The 19,985-nt window shown below is 43.5% G+C and overlaps 1 protein-coding gene across 1 annotated transcript in view; it reads right to left on the reverse strand.

Annotated features, from left to right (window-relative positions):
• STARD3NL (STARD3 N-terminal like) overlaps positions 1-19,779 on the reverse strand; it is a 50,214-nt gene extending 30,435 nt beyond the window's left edge. The window contains exon 1 of the mRNA XM_083188472.1: positions 19,621-19,779. The gene's annotated coding sequence lies outside the window, so the exon portion shown is untranslated. The remainder of the gene's footprint in view (positions 1-19,620) is intronic.
• Positions 19,780-19,985: the final 206 nt, after the last annotated feature.

Consider the following 19,985-nt stretch of genomic DNA (forward strand, 5'->3'; position numbering starts at 1 on the left):
TGTCCCTGGGCTCACTGACTGACTCTCTCTGACTGTACTCCCCCCCCCCCCTCCCCTCCCTGCATGCATGTTACACCACTATAATAGTAGATAAAAAAGAACACAAGTAGGGTGCGCTAAATACATTCCAGGTGTGCATGTAATAAACAAATTAACACATTTATTTCAATAATAATAATATTAAAATAAACATGCATAACTCTGTTGCTGTGTATTCCCGAGGTTACTGTAATAGTCACCCTTAGTGCCTGAGCCTGACGGATCTTCTAGTGTCCCTTCCTATTAGGTCTGGTGTGGATTATTCCAATGTGGAAATGGAGCTGGTGCTTTATATGGTATGGTTACTGGATATAGGATATTCCTTCCCAAACAGTGGTGTTACAGACAAATTGGTTAAATAAATTTATGCAGATGACTGCTTTGTCCATTTTCCAGCGTTTGGGAGCAAACGGTCGATTGTATTTTGTTCCCAGAAATTTCCAGATTTATATCCCAGATTGGAAAGATAATCTTTTAGTGTGTATGGGCCTTAAATTGCAGAGTAAAACTAAAGCAGCCAGTATTTACCGTGCACAGAAACAAAATAACTCACCCAAATCTAACTCTCTGCACAGGTTACATCTGCCCCACCTGCAGTGCACATGGTATCAGTCAGTTATTATTTAGATTTTTTCTCTGCATCTTTAACCCCTTCCCGCCGCAGCCTGTTTTTGCCTTCCTGACAGAGCCCTTTTTTTCAAATCTGACATGTATCACTTAAGTGGGGATAACTTTTTTTTGCTTTTACTTATCCCCGTGATTTTGAGATTGTTTTCTCGTGACACATTGTACTTCAAGTTAGTGGTAAATTTAGGTCGATACAGTCTGTGTTTTTTTGTGAAAAATACCAAAATGTCGTAAAAAAATGGAAAATTTAGCAATTTTCAAAATGTTAAATTTTCTGCTTGTGAGACAAATAATCATACCACTCAAAATAGTTAATAACTAACATAGACCATATGTCTACTTTATGTTTCCATCATTATTTCAACCTCCTTTTAATTTTTTTGGACACTAGGAGGCTTAAAATATGAATAGCAAATTCTCAAATTTTCAAGAAAATTTCAAACACTGATTTTTTTAGGGACCAGTTCAGTTCTGATGTGACTTTGAGGGACTTATATGTGAGACACCCCCATAAATGATGCCATTTCAAAAACTGCACCCCTCACAGTATTCAAAACAGCATTTTGGAAGTTTGTTAACCCTTTAGGTGTTTCACAGGAATTAAAACAAAGTGTAGGTGAAATTTCAAAATTTCATTTTTTTTGCAGATTTTCAATTTTAATACATTTTTCTACGGAACACAGTAGATTTTACTAGAGAAATGTGACTAAAAATTGATTCCCCCAATTCTTTTGTTTTCATAAATATCCTATATGTGGCCCTAGTGTGCACGTTGACCAAACCACAGGCTTCATAATAGAAGGAGCACCTACTTGATTTTGGAGCCTCCTTTTTATGAGATTATTTTTTAGGCACCATGTAGGTTTCTAGGCACCATAAGATGCTAAAAGTTAGGAACCCCCCACAAGTGACCCCATTTTGCATTTTGGAAGGAGTGATATTTGGATTTTGCAGCACAGATTCTGGTGGAATGTTGGTGGGTGCTATGTCGCATTAGCAAGACCCCCGAAGCACCAATACAGTGGAACCCCCCCCACAAGTGACCCCATTTTGCAAACTACACCCCTCAGGGAATTCATCTAGGGCTATAGTGTACATTTCAAACCCCCAGGGGTTTCACCAATTGTGGTACAACTGGGCAGTGAAAATGAAAAATTAAATTTTTTACACAAAAATGCAGTTCTGGCTCAAAATGTTTCATTTTCACAAGGAATGAAGGAGACAAAGCACCCCAAAATCTGTGCCCCAATTTCTCCCGAGTATGACAATGCCTCACATGTGACCAAAAAATACCATTTGGGTGCATGGCAGGACTCAGAAGGGAAGGAGTGATATTTGGATTTTGCAGCACAGATTCTGGTAGAATGTTGGTGGGTGCTATGTCGCATTAGCAAGACCCCCGAAGCACCAATACAGTGGAACCCCCCCACAAGTGACCCCATTTTGCAAACTACACCCCTCAGGGAATTCATCTAGGGCTATAGTGTATATTTCAAACCCCTAGGGGTTTCACCAATTGTGGTACAACTGGGCAGTGAAAATGAAAAATTAAATTTTTTACACAAAAATGCAGTTCTAGCTCAAAATTTTTCATTTTCACAAGGAATGAAGGAGACAAAGCACCCCAAAATCTGTGCCCCAATTTCTCCCGAGTACGGCAATGCCTCACATGTGACCAAAAAATACCATTTGGGTGCATGGCAGGACTCAGAAGGGAAGGAGTGATATTTGGATTTTGCAGCACAGATTCTGGTGGAATGTTGGTGGGTGCTATGTCGCATTAGCAAGACCCCCGAAGCACCAATACAGTGGAACCCCCCCACAAGTGACCCCATTTTGTAAATTACACCCCTCAGGGAATTCATCTAGGGCTATAGTGTACATTTCAAACCCCCAGGGGTTTCACCAATTGTGGTACAACTGGGCAGTGAAAATGAAAAATAAAATTTTTTACACAAAAATGCAGTTCTGGCTCAAAATTTTTCATTTTCACAAGGAATGAAGGAGACAAAGCACCCCAAAATCTGTGCCCCAATTTCTCCCGAGTACGTCAATGCCTCACATGTGACCAAAAAATACCATTTGGGTGCATGGCAGGACTCAGAAGGGAAGGAGTGATATTTGGATTTTGCAGCACAGATTCTGGTGGAATGTTGGTGGGTGCTATGTCGCATTAGCAAGACCCCCGAAGCACCAATACAGTGGAACCCCCCCACAAGTGACCCCATTTTGCAAACTACACCCCTCAGGAAATTCATCTAGGGCTATAGTGTACATTTCAAACCCCCAGGGGTTTCACCAATTGTGGTACAACTGGGCAGTGAAAATGAAAAATTAAAGTTTTTACACAAAAATGCAGTTCTGGCTCAAAATTTTTCATTTTCACAAGGAATGAAGGAGACAAAGCACCCCAAAATCTGTGCCCCAATTTCTCCCGAGTACGGCAATGCCTCATGTGTGACCAAAAAATGGCAGGACTCAGAAGGGAAGGAGTGATATTTGGATTTTGCAGCACAGATTCTGGTGGAATGTTGGTGGGTGCTATGTCGCATTAGCAAGACCCCCAAAGCACCAATACAGTGGAACCCCCCCACAAGTGACCCCATTTTGCAAACTACACCCCTCAGGGAATTCATCTAGGGGTATAGTGTACATTTCAAACCCCCAGGGGTTTCACCAATTTTGATACAACTGGGCTGTGCAAATGAAAAATTACATTTTTTTACACAAAAATGCAGTTCTGGCTCAAATTTTTTCATTTTCATAAGGTATGAAGGAGAAAAAGCACCCCAAAATCTGTGCCCCAATTTCTCCCGAGTATGGCAATGCCTCATATGTGACCAAAAAATACCAGTTGGGTGCATGGCAGGACTCAGAAGGGAAGGAGTGATTTTTGGATTTTGCAGCTCAGATTCTGGTCGAATGAATGGTGGGTGCTATGTGGCATTAGCAAGACCCCCGAAGCACGGTGAAATGATGAACCTAATAATCCATAGATGTGTGGTATATTTTAAAACACTCCTTTATACATAGGCCGGGTTTGTCGGGGCAAGTTTCACAGTGGAAAATAATATCCTTTCTTATTCCCTTTTTATAGCAAACTTTGCACCTTTTTTGTGTCCTGCCCTTTTTTGCAGTGGAGGGGATTTCGTTAGGAAAATGCTGCCCTGGTACAATACGGGGGCCAGTACTAGAAGTACTGGGGCCCTCTGCCTGCTGGTTCCCAAATATTAGGCCCTTTATGACTTCCTCTTGAAAGTGCATAAATGTCCCCCTCTGGCTGGTAGAACGGAATAGCACGTAAGCGTTATACAGTGCCATCTGGATGATATACACGGCCAGCTTCTTGTACCAGATTTTTGTTTTCCGCAGGGGACTGTACGGCTTCAGTACCTAATCTGAAAGATCCACTCCGCCCATGTACTTATTGTAATCTAGGATACAATTAGGTTTTGAGGTGTGGGTACTGGTACCTCGTACAGGGACAGAGGTGGTACTGTCTCCATGAATTGTTGTCAGTATAAGGACATCCCTCTTGTCCTTATATTTGACCAACAACATATTTTCGGTGGATTGTGCCCTGCTTTCACCCCTTCTCAGTACTTGGGCAATGTGCGTTTTTGGGAGGCCTCTTTGGTTCTTGCGCACAGTACCGCAAGCTGCTGTACCTCTTGAACCAAGGGCCTTAAACAGGGGGATGCTAGTGTAAAAGTTATCCACATAGAGGTGATAACCTTTATCCAGGAAGGGGTGCACTAAATCCCAGACAATTTTTTCACTAACACCTACGAGGGAGGGGGGGCATTCTGGCGGTTCAATTCTTGAATCCTTCCCTTCATATACCCTAAACCTGTGGGTGTACCCTGAGGTGCTTTCACACAGTTTATACATTTTTATGCCATACCTTGCCCTCTTACTGGGAAGGTACTGGCGGAATTTAACTCTTCCTTTAAAATGTATAAGGGACTCGTCGATACAAATAAATTTTTCAGGGATGTACAACTCTGCAAATTTGGCACTGAAATGATCAATGACCGGCCTGACTTTGAATAGCCGGTCAAAGGTGGGATCATCTCTGGGTGGGCACTGTGCATTATCGGTGTAATGTAAAAATTTAAGGATTGTCTCAAAACGAGTCCGAGTCATGGCCATACGGTAAAGTGGGGTGCTGTACAGAACATCTGTACTCCAATATTGCCTAATTTCTGGCTTTTTTACTATGCCCATATGTAACACCAGACCCCAAAACGTCATCATCTCTACTGCATCTACAGGGGTCCACCTAGCAAATGATGACGTGGGGTTTTGAGCAATAAACTGCTGGGCATATAAATTACTTTGGTCCACCATTAAATTTATAAAATCATCAGAGAAAAATAATTTGAAAAAGTCAATTTCTCTGAGACCTGTGGAATCAAATTGGATTCCTGGGATGGCCAAAAACTCAGGAACCTGGGGCTCAAAATTGTCTGGTGGTGGGGTCCATACGGGATCAATCATTTGGGGGGGGGGGGTCTCAGCTGCTCTACGGGGGCGTCTTTGAGGGGGTCCCTCATCACTAGAGTAGGAAGATGAGGTTAAGACGAATCCTTCAAATTCCCCGCTTGCATCACTGGCTGTGTCAGAGTCAGAGGCAAGCATGGCATATGCCTCCTCCGCTGAATACATTCTTCTGGATGACTGGGATGACATTTGGGATGACATTTGGGATGCCATTTTTATTTTTGTGTTTCTGTAAGTGTAATGTTTCAACACGTGTATAGTGTAGGGGGGGTACAAACTTTATTTCAACACGGGGGTATTTAGTGTGTAGTGTGTATGTAGTGTAGAAAAAAAATACTTTATACAGGAATTTGATCCCAATAAAAAAAAAAATAATTAGATCAACCCTGTGGCAAAAATGCTGATCTGTGATGTACGTCACTCAGCAACTTCAAGGCAGCTTTTGGTACAACCTTGAAGGGGTTAAAAAAAAAAAGGTCATGCGCCAAAAATTTAGCACAGATGTTGGTCAGTAACGTCCGTCACTGAACAGCGCTCAAAGGCAACAGGAATTTGATCCAAAAAAAAAAAAAAAAAATAGATCAACCCTGTGCCGAAAATGCTGATCAGTGATGTACGTCACTGATCAGCGCTCAGCGGCCACAGGACACCCACAAAAGCAACGTGGGTGTAAAAACAATTTAAAAAAAATAAACCACAGCACTCTCCAAAAAAAAAAACAATTTAAAAAAACTGCAGAAAAAAAATTATATCAACCCTGTGCCAAAAATGCTGTTCAGTGATGTACGTCACTGATCAGCGCTCAGCGGCCACAGGACACCCACAAAAGCAACGTGGGTGTAAAAACAAAACCCCACTGCACTCTCCAAAAAAAAAAACCTGCAGATCAGTGATGCAGTGATGCAACACTGATTAGCAGTGAGGGGCAGCAGGCACACAACTGTGGGTGCAACCTGACAGGGTATATATAAAAAAAAAAACCTGGACCCCAAAAAAGGTGCTGATCACTTAGTTTATACTGATCAGCACAAAAGGGGGGGCAGCAGGGGGGGCAGCAGTCAGTTGCACAGGCAGCACAACCTTTGGTGCCCTGCACCCCCAAAAAGTTGCTGATCAGCACAGATATACTGATCAGCACAAAAGGGGGGGCAGCAGACACAAAATATAGCACTATCTCTCACTATCTGTCACTATCTGTCACTATCTGTCACTCTATGACACTGCAGCAGCAGCACACAGGAAGTCACAAGATCCAGGAAGCATCCAGCTGCTGGCAGCACGCTACCAGCGGTGATCAGGTAAGTATCAGGCAAGGATCAGGTCAGTATATCACGACAAATTGGCACGGTGACCGCTCTGCACGCAATTCCAGACCGGAATGGCGTCTGCAGCGCAGTCACCGTTAGTTTAAATCACGCGCCATGGCTGTGATTGGTCCGTCGGTCCGACGGACCAATCACAGCCTTGGGGGCAGGTGGGGTGAGGTGTGGTCATCACCGGTGACCCCCTCACGCCCCCTCCCACCCGGCGGTGATTGATCCCTGTGTTACCGAGCGTCTGATTCGCCGGTAACACAGGAAAACGCTGCGATTGGCTGTTCACATTGAACAGCCAATCACAGCGATCGCCGACGGGGGGAGGCATCGCCGCCCCCCCTGGGCATGCAGGGACATGTCTGTTGTCAGGGACAGCAGACATGTTTAAACTGTCACCGCGTCTATAGACGCGGCGACAGTTTAAAGTCATGACGTATATATACGTCATGTGTCGGGAAGTACATCCCGGCCATGACGTATATATACGTCAAATGTCGGGAAGGGGTTAAGTAGAAAGTTATTCTTGTCAAATAGCTGTCTCCTTTTAACAAGCACATTTATCAAAATAACCTTTTACTGCAATAGAATGTGGGCTGGCTGCCACATAAATACAATTGTTGTTCTCAGTCTAGAATTCTCTGCAATTTAATGTTGCCAGCCAATACCAAAACTCTAATGCTGTGTAATTAAGAAACACACCCACATACAGTACTAGCACACACTACACAAAATATACAAGTAAAATTTGTTATTCAGGAACAGGAGGCTTTTTCTAACATGGCCACATACAGTGGAAAAAGCAGGTAAAACTCTCATGCTAAAACGCGCCACAGTGAGGGGGTTTTCTCCGGCAAGAATGGCTTATTTTCGTCGAGTAACATCCATCCTTGCCGTCAAACCCCCTCGCCATGTTCAATGTTTGGCCAGAACCTGATCACTGCATTTTGTGGCAAGCCCTGCTGTTTTATTGACCACACTCGCCGTTTCCACTCAGCCGAAAGGAACCAGCAAGGTGGAAATAGCGAGTGAAGGGGAGGGAGTTGAATACTCTGACGGCAAGCTATCAGCACTGCTCACCATCATAGGCATTGAATACCCCTGAGAGTAGGAAAAGAGATAAGGGGTGAAATTAAATCGGATGACAGAATCAGAAAGTGAGAGATTTGGTAAGAAATCTCCAGTTTTTTTAAAGCGGCAATCATTTACACGGCAAAACCAGTTTGATTTTGCCGTGGAAATGATTGCCGCTTTAAAAAAAACTGGAGATTTCTTACCAAATCTCTCACTTTCTGAATCTCTAATCCTATAAATTTCACCCAAGACTTCCAAAGAAAGGATAAGTAGACACGTGGAGAACTTGTTCATAGCAACCAATCAGGTTATATCTAGCATGTACATTCTATAAACATAATAATTATAAACTGATTGGCTGCTATGGGAAACTTCTCCACTCTTTAAAAGGTTTGATGCCTTTGTCACCCAACTCCAAACTTTGGAAGTCATTCATGAAAATGAGGTTTATTAAAACAGTAAAAATGTTATATTGAGGTTATACATACACATGTTCTGGGTGTCTGGGATAGCTGCATGCATGTCCAGAATGGCCATTCTGCAGGTTAATGATGTGTCCAGGGTTGCAGAGACCTATATACTGTATTTAATTGACTAAGCAATCTGGTTGTGACAGCAACTACTCTGCAATATTATGGGCAGCATGGATGGTGTAATGGTTAGCATTACTGCCTCACAGCGCTGAGGTCATGGGTTCGATCCCCACCATGGCTCTAACTGTGCGGAGTTTGTATATTCTCCCCGTGGTTGCGTGGGTTTACTCTCTGGGTACTCCGTTTTCCTCCCACAATCCAAAAATATACAGATAGGTTAATTGGCTTCCAACAAAATAAACCCTAGAATGTCTGTGTGCGTGTACATGTGGTAAGGAGGAATATAGATTGTAAGCTCCACTGGGGCAGGGACTGATGTGAATGTTCAAATACTCTCTGCAAAGCGCTATATAAGAAACTGTTAATAAATAAATATAATGTACATATACTATAATGCTGCAGAATTTTTGTAAATGGTCATTATTTTGACACATAGAAAAAGCATTTAGTGTGTGGGTTGTAAATTGCAACAAAGCCCTTGCCATTTTTTTCAGACCCAAATTAATTTGCTACAATTAAAAAATTCTCATACTTTCAGTTTACATTTAAACTTTGGGATGCAGTAATTCGTTGGGACACACCAAACATTAGATGTTTGCTCTGTCCCAACGAATTATTTTGATCGTTGTGGAACAACGTGGTTGATTAGTGTATATTTAAGGGATGCGGTCATTTGGTCTACATCATGATGGTCGACAGTCATTAGGTTGACATGGTAAAGGGTCGACATGGTTCTAGTTCGACAGGTCATTAGTTCGACAGTGTCTAGGTCGTCAGTGAAAAGGTCGACATGGGGTTTTTCAATGTTTTTTGAGCCAACATGTGCCGACAGGCGGTATTTCATGCCCTACCATCCACTAGGGCGTGGTGGGAGAATAAAATAGTGTGCTCGACGCATCGTGAGCGCAGCAAGCGATGCGATGGTATGCGGTGCACTTTAAACTATGTCCATGTTGACTGTGTTGACATTCAGGTAAAAAAACAGTGAAAAACCCCATGTCGAACTTTTGACTGTCGACCTAGACATTGTCGAACTAATGACCTGTCGAACTAACGACCTGTCGAACTAATGACCTTTCCAACTAGAACCATGTCGACCTTTTCCCATGTCGACCTAATGACTGTCGACCATCATGCTGTAGACCAAATGATCCCAACCCATATTTAAAGGTTTAATGTATTCAGGATAGCAGAGTTGTGTGTCTACAATGGATACCGAGTGCATGGTGTCATTTACTTAGATTTACTTATGTTTTTTGTGTGGAGAACTAAAAGGTAGATGGCTCCACCACGCATCTATTTACACAGATTACAACCATACAGTATACCAGGTATACAAGCATATACAGTACATTGCAATTGTAAACTTGAATTTGTGATGATTAAATAATTTAATAAGCATGTGATGAAGACTAAACAGAGATAAAAAGTTAAGGCCTTTTCAATTCATGATATACATATAGACAGGGAAAGAGTTTGATAATTTGACCATCACACCATTCCATAATTTTAATTTTTTTATTTTTTTTAATTAACCTGGAGCAATTTACACCAAACTTAGTACACATAAGACTTATGCTGGCCACACATCAGACCAACTTTTCTCCAACCATCCAACTAGTTGGTTGGTTGGACTGAAAATCCAGTACTGTATGGGGGCAAATGTCAATGAGCAATTATTCTACAAACTCAGGAGAATGGACAAAAACATTCAGTGAAATTGTTTAAATCAATTATGTCTAATTACAGTACTTTGTCTGACAGTTGTTTTCCATTTTCAGATTTGGGAAACAAATGACTTCATTACAAATTACATTTGCTCCTATCCAGTACCAGGTTTTTATTCCATCCAACCAACTAGTTGGTTGGTTGGAGAAAAGTTGGTCTGATGTGTGGCCAGCATTACAATCTGAAAAAAATTAGGGGTCTGGCCACTACACAAAGTGGGTCAGGGAAGCAAGATATCCAGCATAAAGTTGACCATACATCTACAGATCGATTGTCAGATTGGGCTGATTGGAACAAAATCCTGGTAACGGATGAGAGCAAATGACAGTTGACCATTTGTTTTGATATGCTGGAAAACTGCCAAAAACTGTCATTGAGATAATACTGGGTTTTTGTTCCAACCAGCCAGATCTGACAATCAATCTGTAGATGTATGGCCAGCTTAACTCTGGAATGCCAATTTACACCAAACTTGGTACATATATAACTTACAATCTGGAAAAAAAATACTGTGGGGGTAAGACACCCCTAGAACCCACAAGGGGCCCAAAAAGGGGTCTGCCCACTACACAAAGTGGGTCAGGGAAGCAAGATATGGCAAAGTTGCATAACATAGATTGGGTACAGGACTTTGATTGAGTTCAGATTAGGTTCACGGCCACTTAGACCCCCAATCTCAACATTGCCGGGGGACCAAAAAGGGGTCCTGCCACTACAAAGTGGGTCACGAATGCAAGATATGGCAGAGTTGCATATCATAAAGGGGGTAGAGGACATAGGGCCAGATGTATCAAGCTTCAAAAAGTGATAAAATGGAGAGTGATAAACAGCTAGCCAATCAGCTCCTACCTGTCATGTTACAGGCTGGGTTTGTAAAATGACAGGTAGGAGCTGATTGGCTGGTTGTTTATCACTCTCCATTTTATCACTTTTTAACGTTTGATACAACTGGCCCATGGGGTTTAAGAAAAAAAGACTATTCTCATCTGGGAGCCCACCAGGTGTATGCCGATCACATTAAGCGGTTAAGCTTAAAATAAGAGAAGTATAAACTTCAAGTAATGCTTATTGCACAACCAAACCCAGGCAATGTCAGGTACCTCAGCTAGATAAAGATAGTCTGGATTCTGCACCTAATCCACAATTCTGGTTCATCGTTAAGTAAATAGAAGACAGATGCAGTGTAATAAACCTCACAGAATAACACAGTAAACACACTAATCATTCTTGTCTTGTAAATAATATATCTGCTGAAACAACCCAACTTTATATGTGTGCTTAAACATGGCAATATCTATAGATAAAATAAGAACCTTTCGCCTCATATTCTTTGAGTCTGATCCTTGCACCTTGTAAAACCAAGTGTTTTTTATTTTTGCTTGACAGCAGTAGTTTAAGGTTAAATTCCATAGTGTTTCTGCTGCAAGCATCTGCTCAGCATTATGTACTATAAGTTTATAAAAATAAATGACTTAATAAAAATATGCCACGGTTGCTTGTTAAGTTTTCCTTCTTGAATAAAATGAAGCAAGCTCCTGCGACCAGCGATTACAATGGGGCAGAAAACGAGAGCGCGCACCCGGCGATTTATCGCCGGGGCACACTCCCAATCACTGGCAATATGGTCGCCTGCGACCATATTCCCAGCGATTATAGCCCCTATCTCCCCCGTGTGTACACAGCATTAGCGATCTGACTTAATTTGAGTCAGCAAAATTTTTACGTGTGTAGGTCCCATTACATGCACATCTGCTGGATTTCTGTAAGGCAAATGAAGCTTCCATACACAGTTGGTGGAATATATTCAGATGAGTGGTGCATAGGTTTCCTAGCCTGGTCAACTTTCAAGATTCAAGTTTTTAACAAAATGCAAATCCTGATTTTATGTTTGTATTATAATTCATAATTTAGGCCTCATCTGCCTATTTAAGATATGCATATTATAGTGCAAACTGAAGTTAGTTATACTTGTATGAAATAATTCTGTAATTGAACAAATATTAATATATGATTTAGGAACAGATTGTCAAGAAGGAATTAATTATCTAATATACCCAACCCAGTGTAGGTAATAATGTCGTAATTTTTTATAAGGTGCAAATCTATCAGGCAATAGCTTCAAAGCCAGTAAAAATAAGAGAGGGAAAGCAATCTGTAGGTCTACATTTAAATCTAGTTCCACTTAGTGCTGCTGTGCCACACTGTAAGAAGGTGCTGTATAGCTCCACAAATCTTAATCACTTTCTTATTTAAATCTCAGTTCAACATATGTCTATTCTATTTCAAATTGGATAACATTGGCATTAAAAGTGCATATTATTTATAATCATAGGAGTTGGCAGAAGTTTTGCCTAGGGTGCCTAGAATCCTTGCACCGGCCCTGCCTGTGACCATTTCTGATTATCAGGGGTGTCAACAGCTAGGCCAGGCCCCGGTTAATTAAAGAGAGGACATGGCCTCCAGATGGCGTGTTGCCACATCCAGAGTCGGCCCTAGCCTAAATGACGCCCTAGGGAAGATTTTGTCTGGTGCCCCCTAGCACCGCCACTAGTTCCGCCTCTGACCCTGCTCCCTTTTCCCAGCACCATCAACCCTCATCATAGCAGTCATCATTTTGGTGCTCCTACTCGCAATATTTTAAATAGAAACAGTGCACGAACCAAACAGGGTTGTGTTCTTGCTGGGAAGGGGCATGGCCACATAATAGTACCCCCGATTCAAATTATGCCACACAGTAGTGCAACTTTATTCACATTATATCATGCGATGGTGTCCCTTATTCACGTTACATCACACAGTAGTACCACTTTACCTTATATACATTACTCCTCACATTATTCAAATTATACCCTTAGAAAAAAAATCCTGAGAAAATATTGTATTTTAAGCACCTCCCTGTCCACACTGCAACCCAGCACAAAGCAGTGTGTGCTGGGAAGAGGAGAAGAGCTGCAGCTGCTGCTGTCACTTCAGGGGAGGGGGCCCCCACTGGGCCCTTCCATCAGACTTTGGCCTGGGTAATTTGTACCACCCTACCCCTTTCTCTTGGCACCCCTGATAATACCACACAGTAATGCCTCTTACACATGACACACATTATTAATGTCCTTATAAACATAATGCCCATTACACATTATGCCAACCTTTATTAATGCCCTTCATACACATAATGACAGATATAACGCCCCTTACACATACAGTATGTTACACATTATTAGGTACTGCTTTCCTAGCACGGCGCCCGTCTCATTGATTGTATGCCTTAAGTTTAAGGCACTTAAGGCATACAATCAACGCGACTTTTAATCTCATGGATCTTATGCATTCATAAGATGCATGAGATCCATGAGATAAAAAATCGTGAGCCCCCAATAACCATTGTTAACGCCACCAGCACTATCAACGCCAACCCGAAGCATGGCGAGCGGCAGCGGTACATGCCCTACGACCTTTTTATACCCCCACTATCCACGTTGGTGTGGAGTTGATTTTATATAGTGTGGCGAGCGCAGCGAGCCCCGCGAGGGGACGCGGACTACTTTACATGTATTCCGCGTCCGCTTGCCACACTTCGGGCTCGGTGGCTCGCTGCGCTCGCCACACTATATAAAATCAACTCCACGCCGACGTGGATAGTGGGGGTATGAAAAAGTTGGAGGACGCGTACCGCCGCCCCTTGCGGGCTCGCTGCGCTCGCCACGCTTCGGGTTTGCGTCAATAGTGGGGTGGCGTTAACAATGGGGGGGGCATTTCACCCATGAGGGGGGGTTAGCAATTAAAATTGGGGTTTTGGGGGCTTTTTACATTGATTCCAATGTAAAAATCTCATCGATCGCATTATCTCATGCATCTTATGCCGCACAAACACATAAGATGCATGAGATGCTTGAGATATCAGCCCAACACATACAATCTAGATCGTGGGCGCCGTGCTAGGAAAGCAGTACCCATTATTAATGCCCTTATACACATGCCACACATAATGCCTGTTACACATATGTCCCACATTATTAATGCATTTATATATGACACACATAATGCCCCTTACACATATGCCGAACATTATACGCAGACAGTACTCGCACAGCCGCTAACACTGTGACCTCTGCCTCTGCTTGGATACAGATGTATCCTCATACATCTTGCCTCAATAGGTCATGTAGCTCCTGGCCAGTTCTATTATTTTTGAGTGCCTTTTTTGCTGAAAATTCATCTTATTTGCATTGTTATGTGACAAGGACACACAAGGAGCTTCCGATGATTAAAATGATATGCAGCATGCCTATATTCTGTGTGCGACCCTGGCTGTACCTGAATACAGAATGCTATGTTACAGTGATTTCCATGAATACACTATTTCATATGCAGATACAGCCTCACGCACACACAGAATATAGGCATGCTGCATATCATTTTAATCAGCAAAAGCTGCTGGTGCCCCTAGGCATTCCAAATGCCCTAGGCCAGGGGTTCCCAAAGTTTTTAATCACGGCACCCTGAAGCATCAGAAATGTTTTTGTGGCACCCCTAGGCTAAAGGTTTCTTATTGAGAAAGTCAGAAACAAATATTAAGTTAAATAAATTATGTTTATCTCATCCTTAGGATCAGTTATGTGGTAATGGACAGGATTCATTTCTGTTTGTCCACAATTTGACTATTACAATGGACATAAAAAACTTGAATTGGTCCTGGACCACCAACCCAGGACACCACTGCAAGTCCCCCAAGGCACCCCAGGTTGCCACAGCACACAGTTTGGGAACCACTGCCCTAGGCATTTTCCTAGTTTGCCTATGCCTAGGGCCGGCTCTGGCCACATACCAGTGAAAACAAATTAAACAAGAGGGAGAGAGATGATAAGCTGCTGCTGCAGTTGTCTCTCTCCCCAGCTCAGCACATGGCACTGAGCAGCGTGTGCTGAGCTTGGGAGAGAGGCTGTACTGTGGCTGCAGCTTGTCCTCTCTGTCTCTACTGTCCGGCTCCCTGCAAAGGGGGAGCGTCTCCCTCCAGAAGACCCGGGTGCGGCTAAAAACAAAGACTCCTGTGCTATCTCCATGAATAGCACCATCTGGTTCCAACAGCTATCCTGCTGGGTGTGGATCGTATTGTCGACCACATTAAGGTCGACAATCATTAGGTCGACACCATTGGATCGACAGGTGGGAAGGTCGACAGGTGTCTGGGTCGACATAGGTGAAGGTCGACAGGTGGCAAGGTCGACAAGGGACAAGGTCAACATGGATTTAGGTGGATATGGGTTAGGTCGACAGGTCGGAAGGTCAACATGTTTTTTTTACTGTTTTTTGACCCGAATGTTGACACAGTCGACATGGACACAGTTGGAAGCCAACCGCAGCCCCTCTCATCGCTCGCAGTGCTTTGGGCACACTATTTTATTCTCCTACCACGCCCTAGTGGATGGTAGGGCATGAAATACTGTCTGTCGGCACATGTCGGCTCAAAAAACAGTAAAAAAAAAACATGTTGACCTTCCGACCTAATCCATGTCGACCTAATGCTATGTCGACCTAAACCCATGTCGTCCTTGCTCCTTGTTGACCTTGCCACCTGTCGACCTTTACCTATGTTGACCTAGACACCTGTCGACCTTCCCACCTGTCGACCCAACGGTGTCCTAATGACTGTCGACCTAAGTGCATGTCGGCCCTGGAAACCTACAAATTGAGTCCCATCGCATGCCATAATTAGTGGTATGCGATGAAATACGATGGAGGCCGTGATAATACACAAGTACCCAGGTTTATATTGTTTACCGATCATGTTCAGTGTGTACACTTAAAACTGCCACACTTCGCGGCCAATATCATAAACTATATCTGGTACTTGTGTATTATCACGGCACCCATCGCATCGCATACCACTAATTAAGGTATACGATGGGACCCAATTTCAGCCTTTCCCCAGGCTGAGCATACAATTTTAATATTGTGTCGCATCACATGCCATTATAATGGCATGCGATGCGATGCGACCATGCCCGATTTGGGCTTATTCCCATGTTAAATGCCCCACCCAGACCCGATTTTTAATTGTATCCCCACCCTGATGGGTAATGAGTATGTTAAATGCCCCCCCATTGTTAACGCCACCCCACTATCAACTCCAACCCGAAGCGTGGCGAGCGCCGCGAGCCCGCGAGGGGCGGCGGTACGCGTCCTCCGACCTTTTCATACCCCCACTATCCACGTCGGCGTGGAGTTGATTTTATATAGTGTGGCAAGCGCAGCGAGCCACCGAGCCCGAAGTGTGGCGAGCGGACGCGGATTACTTAACATGTATTCCGCGGCCGCTCGCCACGCTTCGGGCTCGTATTCCGCGGCCGCTCGCCACACTTCGGGCTCGGTGGCTCGCTACGCTCACCACACTAAATAAAATTGGGTCCAATCGCGAAAGTAAAGTAAACTTTCCACATGCACATTGCACTTTCAAAAAACGCACGTAATGATGAAAAGACCCAAAGGGTCTTGAAACGTAGACGCCTTGTTTTTCGTGTGCACTTTATGAACTAACATTAAAACTTTGAAAAAAGTCGTGAGAGTGCCGCCTCCTTCCAGGGGACCTTGCCAAGGACCCAGGATACCAGCCTATTTATATATATATATATATATATATATATATATATATATATATATATAGCCTAGAAGAAAATAGGCGTCACTCTGTAGCGCTTGCTCCTCCAAGCGGCAGTGGGGTCTGCCTTATAGTAGCTACGCCACTGATTTAATACTAAGTGATTTACATTTTTAGATCCTATAAACGCACAATGTTTACATATATTTATATATCCCAGAGATATAATATGCCATTTGTATATGTATTTGTCAGCATTATGGATTTTACTATATGTTACTGATGAATAAATAGGTTAGGGGGTAAATGTGGAAATTACTATTTTTGTTATCTGTAGAGCTTTATTCATTAATAATCCTAAATTTGTGACCTATTTATTCTCTGCAGAGTGATTTACTGACTTATCTTCGCTAACTAAGCAAGCAGTGGCCTAATTCTCGTTCCAACACACAGTTTTAAAATACTTTAGATACAACAGACAAGGGGGGGCCATTCTAGGGGACTACTAAACACCACTCGCACGAACAGCCACCACCCGCTTGCACAGCGAATGTCGCTGCGCAAATGCAAATTAATGTGTCATCAAGCTATGAAAACAAAAAGTTTAAGTAGTTTAATTGCAGGAACTGCTGCCATCTTCAGAAGGCATTAGTTATTCAGCCTTCTTATTGGAAGGAAGTTGGGGATTCAAAGATTTCCATTCGGATCCCTCCACCTTCCTCAGCCCTCTCCTTGCTCATGTGTAAACTCAGTTCATGCATCCACAGTTACTCTGCTGAGTCAAGCCTGAAAGTATAAACTTTTATTGGAGCCTATTAGCTAATTGGGGGGTGGGTTATTACATAGACAGTGTGTAGATAGACAGTCAATATGTCAACATGCAATAGGTTGACATGGTCCAAAAATCAACATGGTCAACACATTGAAAAGGTTGAGGTTTCAATAGTGTAATGCACACATGCGCATGGCTCGCACACTATACCATTCTCAACTGAAGTCCTCATGAATGGTAAAGTATGAAAATCCACCCCCCCCCCAAAAAAAAAAATGTGAGAAACTCTTACTGACCTTTTGACTGTCTATTAAGACCAGGCATGTCCAAACTATGGCCCTCCAGATGTTGTGAAACTACACATCCCAGCATGCCCTGCCAACGTTTTAGCATTCCCTAATAGCAAAACTGTGGCAAAGCATGATGGGACTTGTAGTTTCACAACAGCTGGTGGGCCATAGTTTGAACATGCCTGATTTAGACACTGTAGTCTATAAACTAGGGATGGCCATCGTTGCCATTGCCATCGATGGTTGCCATCGATGGCAATTCTGCAACTGGCCATCGATAGTGCTAAACTATGCAATGGATGACCATCGATATTTTTACATATCGATGGTCATCCATTGCGTTTAATTGATTGGCCTGTGGGCCAATCAAAACACGGGGCGGGGCTTCATGGGTGTCGGGGGAGGAGCTATGCTCCGTGCCCCGGCACTTTGAAAAAAAAAAAGCAAAACATCGTTTTGCTGTTCCATCGATGGAGGGAAACCATCTGGTTCTCCCCCTTCGATGGCAAAAGTATTTGACATCGGCCATGAACCATCTATGATTTCAAATCACCGATGGTCGATGCCGATCCCTACTATAAACTGGAACCATGTCATGGTGACAACTGCTCTGGTAGTTTCGTGTATGCAGACGAAACCTGCAGTGAATCAGACAAACAATTGTTTGGGGTTATGGCATTGTAATAATGAATAGGTTCTTCAATATTAAAAGGCCTATTTATGAAAGAGGGATAAAACTCCTTGTGAATGTCAAAACTTGTTATGCATGATATATAGTGCCTCATCAACTCCCAAAGGTCATATTTCAAAACATAGAGGACAGATAGGAGCTCACTGACTGGATCACCGTTTATCATATGCAAAATGCTTTATCACTCGTTGATAAATAAACCCAAGCTTCCTTCTTCCAATCTCACTTCCAGATTAATTCTCGCCATTACAAAAAATCCTGTGTTTCAAAAATCCAGGCATAGTGCCTATTTCCCATGTAAAGTTTGCCTCCTACATGCAAGACCGATGGAGAATGTAGCATGGATCTGCTGCCATTCTCACACATTGTATAGTGTGTAGCCAGCTTAAGCTGGGGACCCGCCATGGAAGCAGCATTGGCAAAGTGTATACACACTTGCTGATCTGGGCAGTAACAAAGCAATAGCGGCAACAATGCTGCATTGCATACAATGGGATTTCAACAAGGGCATAAATACCATAGGTGCAAGGGATACAGTTGCTATGGGGCCCAGAACTTTGATGGGCCCATCTTGACTGTCACATACATTTTTCGTGATTGTGTAGTCCAAAGGGGCCCTTAAAAACTTTTACTATGGAGCCTGCAAATATCTAGTTACACTGCTGGATTTCGGGCACCTCTGACTGCAGGTTAGTATAGAAGGATGAACATTCACATCAGCCTCTAGTATGTGTAACACTTGATAATGACAGTTAAACGAATACATACTGTATTTCGCTACACATACATGTAAAGGTCCATACACACCGGGCGACTATGCCCAGCGTGTATGGACAGTGATGATCGCATTCATCGCTGGAAGGGAAAGCCGCTCAGTAGATACGCACTGAGCGGCTTTCCCCTGCCCGGCGCCAGCAGGACGACTTTGCATAGTGCAGAGCTATGCAAAGCCATCCTCAAAGCCACTCATCTGCTGACAATACCAGCAGATGAACGGCTTTCCCAGGGATGATGCGGAAGCGCGCAGCAGCTCTCGCTGCTGATTGCCGGGGCATACACACTGGGCTGTTTTGAGCAACTTTTAGCTAAAAGTCGCTTAATGTGTATGGGCCTTAAGATTCCCAATATTTCTATTCTACAAACTATACAGTACTGACTACTGACTGCCTGCTAGTGACATGCATCCCTGTATAAGGTAATTATTGTCAGCTGATCCCTGCTGTCGATTTACACAGCGCCCAGCGGCACAGCCTCTCCCAGCTGAGCTCTCGCTGGCTGTTGTCTTTCTTCTACATCCGGCCTGTCAGAGACTCACACCTCGCCGTCACGTCCCTGTATGAGTTGCACACCCGGCACCCGGCCACCCAGCGCTACCCTCCCCGCCCCTTGCCTCCCTACCTGCCGGTGCTGCGATGTCTGCCTGCCGCTGTCACCTGCTCTCTCCTGGACTGCAGATCAGCGGCTCTCCGGTAGACCAGCAGCTGCTCGGCGCAGGAGCAGAGAGGGGAGGAGGATCCACAGACAGCACAACACATGCAGCAGGCGGCTGAGGAGGGTTGTGCTGTGCAGCGTGCTGCTGCTCATAATAACACTGTAATAACATAATACACTCACATACACAGTCCCCGCAGCCCCCGCCACCTCTGCCAGCGGTGTCTGCACATTAGCTACAGTTCAAATAGTTACAAGTAATCCGTAAAGCATCCTCTAGGCAAGTAATTTTTAGTCTGGATATCTCAAATTATTTTGATCGAGGTCCACAA

The sequence above is a fragment of the Crinia signifera genome, chromosome 5, assembly GCF_055691185.1.
Source record: "Crinia signifera chromosome 5, ASM5569118v1, whole genome shotgun sequence".
Classification (NCBI taxonomy): domain Eukaryota; kingdom Metazoa; phylum Chordata; class Amphibia; order Anura; family Myobatrachidae; genus Crinia; species Crinia signifera.